Consider the following 12,356-nt stretch of genomic DNA (forward strand, 5'->3'; position numbering starts at 1 on the left):
GTGTAGCCCAATTCTGCCATGTTTAAAGGAGGGAGCACAAGCACTTTAGCTCTGGTTAGCAGTGGTAAAGTGCACAGAGTCCTAATGCCAACAAAACGAATTACAGAAAACAGGAGGGGAGAAGGCAGAAAGGTTTGGGATAAGACCATACCAAGGATGTCACATCTACCACACAAACAGGGAGGCCTGCAGACAGGAGCGAAATGCTCATTGTTTAAACCAGTGGTGGGCATCTAGGATATTTGGGTGGTGGGCTTTATGTCTGGGCCGAAGGAAGATCCCCAGCAGCAAGACCCACTCAGATGTGAACACTGCAACTGCACTGCAGCCTCCATGACTGGTGCTGGCACTGCCTCAACTTACCTCTAGCACTGCCTCGATGTGGAACACGCCATTTGTGCACTAATTGGCTCAACCGGTACCAGGTCCCTGCCCTTTGAACACCATGGGCCATGCAATGCACACCATGAAGAACATTGCTGTCCCACTGTCAAGCCAGAGAATATATATTCTGCCTGCATTACTTGATGATTGAACAGGCAACAAAAGGCACTGTGCACCCTGTCTCTTATGTTCCTCTAGTCTTAGAAAGAAAGGTCTTTGTGGAAAGGTCCTCATGCAAGAGACTGGGGTGAGTACTGCCACCATGTGCTTCGGGGGCACCATTTATTTTCCAAAAATCGTTGCACTTTTAAAAATCGTTGCTTTTTAAAATTTGCTATGTAATATTTGAATTTGTGTTCTTAAAAAGCTATACTTGAAACCACACCTGCACTTACCAAGATGGAGGCGGTGTTTGGGGGGAAATCACAGTGTAAGAGACGCCTTCTTGGTCAGCGCTCTTGTCTTGTTCAGTCGGCACCATAAATGAAGCCAGGAGTGCGGTCATGCTGCTGGCGCACCAAAGGTGTACCAAAGACAAGCCCGTCTGCACCTGTCCGCACCCGAACTGGACCAGGGATCAGGAACCCTGCACTATTTCATCTAAATAAGATAACTTATTACTCATCACAACTACTAGCTCTCCCGGGAACCATCAAGGATAATTGCCTACACTCAGTTAACTTGTTTAAAGGCAAATCTCATTGCAAAAATGGCCTAATGCCTCTCCATTTGACCCCCAGTCCCAAGATCCTTAATACTGGCGTGACTAGCTGGCACATGTTTCTGATCAATTGTAAGTCCCTACAATGCCATAACTTGGAACTCCTCTCATTTTTTGAGAAAGAAAAAAAAACAGACATGGTCTTCTTAACAGAAACCTGGTTCCATGCTGAGTCAGGTCCAGACCTTGCCCAGGACCTGCCCTCTAACTAATATATGTGCCGGAAAGACTGAGAAAATAAGGGTGGGGGGCTTGTAACAATACATAAGGAAACCTTTAGGTGTCTCCTAGAACCCCTCCTGTGTCCGGCCTGGGAAAGCATGATCTTTGCCATCTCGCTGTCCCCACACATATACCGTCTCAGGGGCACTCCTTTACCGGCCCCCTGGCCTGAGTGGACCTCTCACTCTGGCCCTGCTTGGCGTATTTGCCGATGTGGCAAGCAAAAGACCCAACTTCACCATTCTGGGAGACCTAAATATCCACATGGAAGAGGCGTTAGGTCCACAAGCATCCGGACTTTCACAAGACCTCTCCACCACCCAATGTACCCAAATGGTATCTGGTCCCACTCATGAAAAATGTCGCTTGTTTGACCCTATAATTACGAATGAACATCTCTTAAAAGTACTGAACCCACTCCCGATAATTTGGTCCGACCACTTCATGATCCCCATTGTCGTCATTGCTCAAATCCTTCCCCCTGCCCCTCTCCAAGAACGTAGAGAGATTGCAGATGAGCCACATTAGATGATCAAACCTGGATACAGGCTCTCAATACCTCGAACCCTGACCTGGCACTGACCCCTCGATTGTAAACACAAAAGTCTCTCAGTGGATCACACAATCTCTCAATCATTGTTTCCCCATAAAAACCCAAATCTCATGCGCCAAAGACTAATCTGCTTCCTGGTATAACCTCCACTTAACGGCTACTAAAACAAGAATGCAAAAAATCTGGGAGGAAACGGAGGCAAGATTACAGAGAAACTAACAAATCTAATTATTATTGTATATTAATGAAAAAGTTTCATTCAGAAATCAAAACCGCTCAATTTGCCTATTATGATGCTAAAAATTAACCAAGCCTCCAACTCCTCAGTGACATATTTCAGGTTGTCAAGGCACTATTGGAGCCCATCTCTAGCGGATCCATCCCTGACCCACCAGTATCCAGGTGTAATGATCTTGCCAGATATTTCTCAGAAACAATCACCAACATCTACCTAACGTTTTTAAGAATCTGCCAAGGACACAAGCCCCTTCCGTAAGATAAACAAGCAGCCAGAAAGGAAAATTGGCCTCTCAGTAATTCCCAACTTGACACTAGAATGCTTTGCAGGTCTCTTTGGCAAAGTGAAACCAGGTTCCCCACTAGATCCTGCCCCTCCATGTATCCTTGCCAAAGAAGCAGAACGCATCTTCCTTACTCCAATAGTAGTGGTAAATCTGTCATTAGCAAAGGTAATCATTCCATTGGCATGGAAACATGCCACTGTAGAAGCCTTACTAAAAATGTCTACACTGGACCCCCTCCATTAAAATTACAGACCAATCTTGCTACTTCCTGGTCTGAGCAAAATACTTGAAAAACATGTTAACCAGACCCTGTCAGAAATCCTAGACTTAACAACATGCTTCACATGACCTAAAAAGGATTTCAACCTAGGCACAGCACGGACACCACCCTCTTGACGTGGTAAAGGAATCAAAGATGCTGCTGGATCAAGGAGGCTCTGCAGCTATCATCCTCCTTGACCTAAGCGCTGCCTTTGACACTGTAAACTAGGACATCCTTATCAAAAGACTTTCCAGTGCAGGAGTCTCAGGATCAACCCTGAAATGGCTTAACTCTTTCCTGAGAGACAGGACTTTCCAGGTTTTTGAGGGATACTGTAACTCCAACTTACTCCCTCTGAGCTGTGGAATACTACAGGACTTGTCTTTAAGCCCCACGCTATTCAACCTATATACGTGCCTGTAGGCAGACATTGAATCACCATTTGGGATCTCAACAATCTCTTATGTCGACAATACCCAACTGGTTCTCTCACTCTCACCCCTAAAGAGGATCCCCAATCCCCCCCAATCCTCCACTTTGGGCCCCTGTTTGGAAAGAGTGGCCAGTTGGATGAACAAATCCTGTCTCAAGCTAAATGGGGACAAGACTGAGCTGCTGATATTAGGAAACAGCTTCAACCCCCAGTTGAGACTGTCCATGGACGCCCAGGCCACTAAGCTTGCAGCCAGCTGTCATAACATTCTTAGAATGCTCTGCAAAGTCCTGTATTTATTCCTCCCACTCTCCAGAAGACTTGTAGTCCAGACGCTGATACTTTCTCACCTGGACTATGGAAATTCACTCTACCTAGGGGATCTAAAAATCGGTCACCAGGAAACTTCAAGTGGTACAGAATTCTGTCGCTCCTAAACTGTTGAAAATCCCCAGGCACAACTCAGCCCAACGGGGCTTTACCTCCCACCATTGGCTTCCAATTGATCAGAGGATCAAATTCAAAGTCCTCCATATAGCCCATAGGGTCCTTTTGGACAATGCCCCCCCCCCTATTTTACAGCCCATGATCTTCTACCACAACGCCTGGAGAACTCTTCAATCCTCTAACACCGACGGGCAGCAGTCCTCATCATCAAGAAGGTGAGAAGTGGGGGGAGGTCCTTCGGCTATAATGTAGTCAAGCTATGGAACACCCTCCCTCATACTCTGCGGACAACAATGAACCGACTTTCCGTAAACTCTCAATAACCTAACTTTAGAGCACTTGATCTAGCCTTTGGTGCACTAACAGCGCTGGGATGCCCATGGATAGCTGCACGCTCTATAAATGCAGCATAGAATAGAATAGTACTCTTCAGCAAGGACAACTTACGAGATTGCTTTTAAATTCTTTAAAGTCTGTCTCCCTAAGCAGGCATCTATCTTCTCACCTCCTCTTTTGACACACGTGTAGGGCCTCCTATAAAGTATGTAACCAGTAGGTTCCAAGAGTAATGGCATTAAAAGCATTCCTCGTTTATGCAAAGCAAACATCAGAATTAAAAACCTTTAAACTTGTTCGTAAATGGGTGCAGTAAATTTGAGGATATTTCTGTCCCTGCTTTGTTTGAAGGGAGGATCATTTGCTGTTAGTCATAGCCATCTATTGAGCTACACAAGTCGGCACAGGCAGGGTACATTGTGAGCTGTTTTTCACCACCCAAGACAGAGGCTTTCCCTGGAGCTGACTCACCGTCTACTGTTCAGCCTGACTGCAGAGAGTGCATGTGAAATAGGTGTAGAGATCCACACTCTGGGTGCACATTGAAAGAGGTAGCGCCTGAAAACCATTGAGAATGAAAGTCCCTAAAGATTCTAATGACCTGGTGATGTAACATGGGGGTCCTTCTCATGTACAGAGCACCCTGTCTTCATCTAGGCTGCAGCTCACCTTTAAGTGGATGCACCGATCGTAGACCTGGTCTGTGCGACCTGTTAAGTAAGGTTCATGCACTGTCCCTCAGGTCAGCCACAAACTTGCACCTACTCTGGAAGCAGTGTATTATGGCAGGTGGACCTGGTGTTTGAAGCAGCTGGTCTGCCTTTCACAGTACAGACAGCAATATGGCCTGCAACACGAAGGGGGGCCGAGACCCCCCAGGAGGCAGGGGATCATGAAAGACTGCACCAGCCAGCAGATGGATGTCTGAGGACACTCTTTTCCCCTTTTAAGGGTTGCCCTCAGGAGGAGCACAGACTATGCGCCAGGGCCACCGAGCCCTCGACAGCACGTTTGCCTCTGGTACCAACTTTTTAACACAAGGCACGTGCAAAGGCAAAGTGTTCCATAAAATGTTAGGCACCCATACAAATGAGGGAACATCACCTTGAGACCGCACACATGGAGCACTGGTGCAATCTGTGTTACAGAAGGGGCTGTGCAACTGTCTGCAGTGCCCCTTGTCATACCAAATCAAAGGGTGTAATACCCAGGGCGCAAAAATCAGACACACACACATGTCCCCGGGGCACTCAGTGTAATACAGCCCCATAAGCCTCTGCCTGTCAATTCTTTTCCACCAGACTGCCATCTTTATCCCATTGAATTCATTTTCCAATGGATCCAAGTATTTGGGAAAGATCAGAATTACAGCACTGAATTTCAAAACATACCACTTCCTGCTGTCTGCCTCCTCTAAAACTTGGTGTAAATTTGGAAATTACCAAATTGTCTTGCTTTACCTTTAGGTAAGCTCATTGTGAAATGTGCAAAATGAATTGTAGAGGCATAAAAATCAAATTTCCAATTTGGGATGGCCTGTGGCTGTTTACCACCTAGATGTGGGATTTCAAAAACATGGGGTAGAGGTCAACAGGCAGACATGTCACTTGGGACCTTAGGCCTCCATGTCGAAAAGTCAAAGCAAAACGTGTTTTAACATGTACAACCTAAATCTACGTGTGCGTAAATCATCTGTGCCACTAACATGCCAGTCACATCATGTTTAGAGAAATACCAGGAGCTTTAAAGTATTCCACCAAAGAGGATGGGGCAAACCTATACTAGAGCACATTTTTAGTATGGTATCCAAAGCCCTTTTAACATAATGAGTCCAGAATAAGCCTATTTCTGTAGCAGTGTGCTTGACTGCAAATGTAATTCATTCTGAACCTAAGTTAATGTGTACCAATGTTCTAAAAATGGTTTCTAGGTTGGATGCACATTTCTGATACAAGATCTATAGAGTAGTTCGCCAGCAGCCATTTTACAATTCTACAAGGAAAATATGCTTTCCTCTGAAACTAGTACTTAATTTGCACCATTGGCTGACGGTGGGGGTGCACCTGCATTTATTTTCGGGGACCGGAACTTATTTTTCTGTATCAGACATTTACTGAGCGCAAGAGAGGGAGTAACAAAGAGTGGAAAGTCGGAGGAAAATTAAGGCGGGAAAACTGTCACAAAGGGAGAAGGCAGGAGCCTCTTAAGGTAGAAGTAAAGGGACAGGGATGTCTGGAAGTCAATCAAAGTGGTGAACTCAACACTACTCAGCCTTGGTATTCTGTGCGCCGACATTTAATTGTACCCGCAGATGTCAGAGCGGAGCTTTGGCACCGGCACTCATTCTATTACAAATAAAGCACTGTCTGAAACTAGAGCTCTGGTCTTTGAGGCCTTGAATTACATCAGTGGAAGGACTCTGCTGGGAAGACGGTGGGCAGAGAGATGATCTGCCATCCCCATTCATATTCAAATGACCATGGAGAGGAATCCTGTGATGAAGTTCTCTTTCTAGACACCTGGGCCCATATTTATACTTTTTTAGCGCCGCATTTGCGTCAAAAAGCGGCGCAAATGCGGTGCAAAAAAAGTATAAAAATGGGCCCTTGTCTGTATGCATCCTAGAACGTGCAGGGAGAACAGCACGAGAAAATTGTTATCAAGCACTGCTGGGTTAGCTCTGTAACTGCGGGCTTCCACCTCTGGAAGTCAGAACACTTCTTGAACTTCGGAAGGAGGCAGAAGACTCACAAGTACTTTTTGAAATCAAGAAAACGGACCAGATCTAGTGTTGGACCCAGTAAGGAGGGTTAGTGAAATTTACGTCTCTTGACTTGAATTTTTGAGCTTCCACCTGACCCTCTTTGCAGACTTTTTGCACTTGATTCTCCTCCAGGACCAGTGAAACATGATTTGCTGGAGCAGCATTCCTATTGTTCCCCTCCCCTGTGTGTGATATCCAACAGCAACTGTGAAGAAGTAGCTGTGGAGGCCTCTATGCTCTGGAGAATGGAGAACCGGATATTCTACACGCTCCCTGTCGGTCCAAACCGAGGAGCCCGCAGACCTTATCACCATGAAGTGTGAAGTAGCCTGCAGCTCCATTTCCCAGTAGAAAGTGTTCACCAAACAAAAAAAGCATTTACAATGCAATGGGCCTAGCCTTTGCTCAAGTTAGAGCTATTAGTGTTGTAAACTTCTACCCGTACTTTTCTTGTCACATAAACTGAAAATGAAAAGATAAACAGTTTCACATAAGAGAGCCGACTGCCGCGAAGCAAACACACAAAAGGAAACAGAAGCTCGCTCGCAGTGAAACGTATTGGCAAAAGTGTAATTATCCATGTGACCGGTAAAAGTGCAATTATCTATGTAGCAGGATGGATGCCATGCAAAGTGCGCGACTATTGCCCAGTGAAAGGTAGTCCAGAAAACAGACAGAAAACATGGAGCCTCGTATGTTTTCAGTAGTTGACCAGTGAGCTACAGGAGGGCTAAACACCAGAAAAGGCAAGACAAATGCATGCCTTTCACTAATCAAATCAGGCGAATTTTAAAAGGCAAGTCCACAAACCAACTAAAGTGATGGGCGTGGTTACAAGCCCATAGAGAGATAACAACAGGGACAGAGCACTTTGTGCGCTCGACCCTAAAAAGCACTTGCAAAGCCAATGGGTCTCGCCTATACAGCTCATTGACTTGGGAAATGTGTTTTGCCATGTTGTGCACTAGTGTGGCTGCTATTCAGCATGGCTAAATGTTAGTGGTGTGGAATATCAGAGTGGAGTGGGGGTGGAGTGTCGTTGATTGGATTTGTTGGAATTTCATGAAGTGCAGTAGAAGGATTAGAGTGTCATAGAGATGAGTGGAGGGGAGTAGAGGTCAGTGTTTCAGTGGCAAAGAGTGTTGTGGAGTGGATTGGGGGTGGTATAGGGTGGAGTAGGTAGGAGTGAATTGAAATAGTGGGGTGAATTGGATTGGAGTAGAGTGGGGTGGATTGGATTGAGTTTGAGTGGGGTGGATTGAGTGGAATGCTGTGGATTGATGCCGGGTGGTTTGGATTGGAGTGGGGTGGATGGGATGGATTAGAGTGGGGTGGATTAAATGGGATTGGAGTGGGTGGTTTGGATTGGAGCGATGGGGGTGAGGTGGATTGGATTGGAGTGGGGTGGGGTGGATTGGATTGGAGTGGGGTGGGGTGGGGTTGTTTAGATTGGACTGGAGTGGGGTGGGTTGGATTGGAGTGAGGTGGATTTGGATTCACTGGACTGGAGTGAGGTGGAAAGGATTGGAGTAGGGTTGATTGTATTTGGGTGGGGTCAATTGGATTGGGGTGGAATGGAGTGTACTGGATTGGAGTGGGGTGGATTGGATTGGACTTGATTGGGGTGGGGCAGGGTGGAGTGGACTGGATTGGAGTGCACTGGATGGAATGGAGTGAGGTGGGCTGGATTGACTGGAGTGGCTGGATTGAATTGGGATACAGTGGGTGGATTGGAGTAGAGTATAGTGGATTGGAGTGAGGGGGTAGATTGGAATGGGGTGAATTGGAGTGGGGTGGATTGGATTGGAGTGGGGGGATTGAAATGGGGTGCTTGGATGGGATTGGGGTGTGGTGTGGTGTGGTGAGCTGCAGTGAGGTGGATTGGGCTGGAGTGGGGTGGGGAAGATTGGATTGGGGTATGTGTGTTGGATTGAATTGGGGTGGGGTGGATTGCATTGAGTTAGGGTGACTGGAGTGAGGTGGACTGGAGGCACTGGACTGTAGTGGGATGGACTGAACTGCGATTGGATAAGGTAGACTGTATTGGGGTGGATTGGACTGGAGTGGATTGAAGTGGGGTGGATTGAAGTGGGGTAGGCTGGATGGATTGGATTGGAGTGTGGTGAACTGAACTGGGATGGGGTGGGCTGGATTGGGTAGACTGCGGTGGGTTGGATTGGAATGGGTAGGGTGGGGTGAGGTAGACTGGAGGGGGGGATTGGATTGGAGTGTGGTGGGGTGGGTTGGATTGGGTTTGAAAGGATTGGATTGGGTGGGGTGGGTGGGGTGAGTTGGATTGGGATGGGGTGGGGTGGATTGGAGTCAGGTGGATTGGACTGAGGTGGATTCCATTGAGGTGAGGTGGATTAGATTGGTGTAGAGTGAATTGGACTGGAGTGGGGTGAATTGGAATTTGGTGGACTGGAGTGGGGTGAATCAGATTAGGGTGTATTTTATTGGGGTGGGGTGGGTTTGTGTGGGGTGAATTGGATTGAGTGGGGTGGATTGAATTGAGTGTGGTGGACTGGATTGTGGTGGATTGGATGGGTGACTTGGATTGGGTGGAGTGGATTGAATTGGGTTGGGTTAGATTGGAGTGGGGTGAATTAGAGTAGAGTGGATTGGGGTGAATTGGAGTGGGTGGATTGGATTGAGATGAATTGGATTAGGGCAGGGTTGATTAGAGTGGGTGGATTGGTTTGGAGTGGGCGGATTGGACTGGTGTGGGGTGGATTAGATTGGTGTGGGGTGGACTGATTGGAAAGGGTGGACTTGATTGAAGTGTGGTAGATTAAGGTGGTTTGGAATTGAGTGGATTGAATGGAGAAGGGTGGATTAATGTGAACTGGATTGGATTGGAGTGGGGTGCATTGGAGTGGGCTGGATAGGGGTGGTGTGGGTGGATTGGACTGGAGTGAGGTAAATTTGGTAGCTGAGGACTTGGTTGGAGTGGGGTGGTTTGATTGGATAGGAGTAGGGTTGGTTGAATTAGAGTAGGATGAGTTTGATTGGAGTGGGGTGGGATGGACTGGAGTGGGGTAGGTTGGATTGGACTAGAGTGGGGTTGAATGGACTGGAGAGGGGTGGATTGGACTGGGGTGGGGTAGATTGGACTGGAGTGGATTGGGGTGGGGTGGATTGGATGAGGTGAGGTGTATTGGATTGGATTGGGGTAAATTGGACTGGGCGGGTTTGGGGTAGATTAGATTGGTGTGGGGTGGACTGATTGTAGTGGGGTGGATTGTAGTGGAATGAATTGGAATTGAGTTGGATGAATTGGAATGGGATAGGGTGAGCTGGATTGCATTGGAGTGGGGCAAATTGTTTTGGATTGGAGTGGGTTGTTTGGGATTGAAGTGGGGCACAGTGGAGTTGGGCAGGGTGGATTGGAGCAGGTTACTTTAAGTTAAAGTACGGCATATAGGAGTGGGGCAGATTGAAATGGACTGGAGTGGGGAAGGTTGTTTTGGACAGAAATGGGGCAAATTGGAGTAGGGCAGATTGGAGTGGCGCAGACTGTTTTGGATTAAAGTGGGACAGATTAAAGTGAGGTGGAATGGAGTAGGCAGATTGTTTTGAATTGGAGTGGGGCAGATTATTTTGGATTGTGGTGGGGCAGATTGGAGTGGGGCAGATTGTTTTGTATTGGAGTGCATCATATTGAGGTGGGGCAGATTGTTTTGGATTGGGGCCGATTGAAGTGGGGCAGATTTTTAGATCGGAGTGGGGCACATTGTTTTGGTTTGGAGTGGGGCAGATTGAGATGTGGTAGATGGGAGTGGGGCATATTGATTTGGATTAGAATGGGGCATATTGTTTTGAACTGGAGTAGAGCAGATTGTTTTGGCATGGTGCAGATTGTTTTGGATTAGAGTTAGGCGATTTGGAGTGGGACAGATTAGATTGAAGTGGGTTGGGAGCATTGGAGTGGGTGGGTTGGATTGGATTGGGGTGGATGGTTGGAATTGGAGTCAGGTGGACTGGTGTGGAGTAAGGTGGGGTAGATTGGGGTGGATTGGAGTGCAGTAGATTGGGGTGTACTGCACGGTTATGTGTTAAAACATATTTTTATAACAATGTCACATGAAATATTTCAAGCAAGGTAATCGTCATCTTTTGAGAAGAGCGCCCACTAGCAAAAACAAAAGAAAACATGAGTGGAAAATGAGTAAAGACGACTTGGCAAAATAAAACAATGTTAGCACAATTTTGTTTGTCCTGTTGGGCACATTTTTGTCAGCACCAAGCCTTCTGTTTGCAGGGCACTACATGTCAAAAAGAACAAAATCGATCACGTTGGTCCCTGTGCCACAGAGAGAAACGGAACTGATGACAGGCCTGAAGTGACAAATTATGAGGCTGTAAAGAAGAGTGTCACTCAAGCCAACAAATGTGGAGCGACAGGCGGGCTCCAAGCACTTTACTGTACACAAGCAACAGTCTTGCAAGCGGGACGCATACGCTAGCGCATGCACTCGCAGGCCCGACCCTAAAAAGGAAGTGATGCTGTCCCAGTTCTTCCTTCATGTGTGAGGCCTAGAAGATTGCTGGTAACTCATTTTACTCATTGATGCAGGACTGTTCTCTACTGGCCACTGTGAATAACATTGTAAAAGAGTGTTTTTGAAAGTGACTATTTTCTTTAAAAATGAATACCTTCTAATCTTGTGAGATTTCCGTTGTTTTGGTGTAATTATAATATTAAATTGTATTCCATTTTACTAAGTTTTGGAATTTATCTGTATTTTTCCTATCTTTTATGTTGTTGTGTTGCAGCTAAAATACTTTATATGCCTTTTCCCGGAAGAAAGACTTTTGCTTGAACCACAACTACCAGAGATAAACCTAGGATTTCTCACTGAATACATTTTTTGCTTCTGTGTGCTGGGTTGCTTAACTTTTTGGAAGCTGTTGGTTTGGTTTGTTTTGGAATCCTGTTGGTTTCCTCTCGGTTAATATAGGAGGCTGGTCTGGTGTGTGATGGGTACCTATGGTACTTAGACCTTATACCTGGTCCAGGTATCCCTTATTAGTGTAGTGTAGTCAGTGTCTGGAAGCCAGGCTCTCTGGAGGTAGCTGTGGATGAGCAGCCAAGGCTTATCTAGGGGACATGCAAAGCTCATGCAATACCACTGTAGTCACACTTCATACTTACAGACATGAAAGAAAACACTCAGGCCCTCATTACAACCCTGGCGGTTGGTGATAAAGCGGCGGTAATACCGCCAACAGGCCGGCGGTAAATACCGCCAAATTATGACCATATCCGAAACCGCTCAGACAGCCAGCCACTTTAACACACCGACCGCCAGGGCGGAATAAACAGGCTCCACGGCAGTAACTGCCTAGCACCAGGCGTAAGACAATGTTCCGCCCACTGTATTATGACACACCAATCCGCCACCTTTTCTGTGGCGGTACCAACAACATCAAAACCCTGGCGGAAACACTGCACAGAAGGGAAACAACTCACCTGTGGAGACTCTGGGAAGAACCACGCCGCCATGGAGCCCGAGCTGCTTGTCTTCCCAATGCTCTTCTACGTGCTGCTCCACTACAAACACCAACGATGTCAAAGACGACCACGGTGAGTACAGCCGCCTAGCACACAGGGGAGGGAGGAAGAAGAGAGTGACACACACACATGCAAAACCCCCAACACCATATACACAAGCAGATGCAGCAATATAACATATTTACCCTGTACCTC

Source organism: Pleurodeles waltl, chromosome 8 (genome assembly GCF_031143425.1).
Source record: "Pleurodeles waltl isolate 20211129_DDA chromosome 8, aPleWal1.hap1.20221129, whole genome shotgun sequence".
NCBI classification, from domain to species: Eukaryota; Metazoa; Chordata; class Amphibia; order Caudata; family Salamandridae; genus Pleurodeles; species Pleurodeles waltl.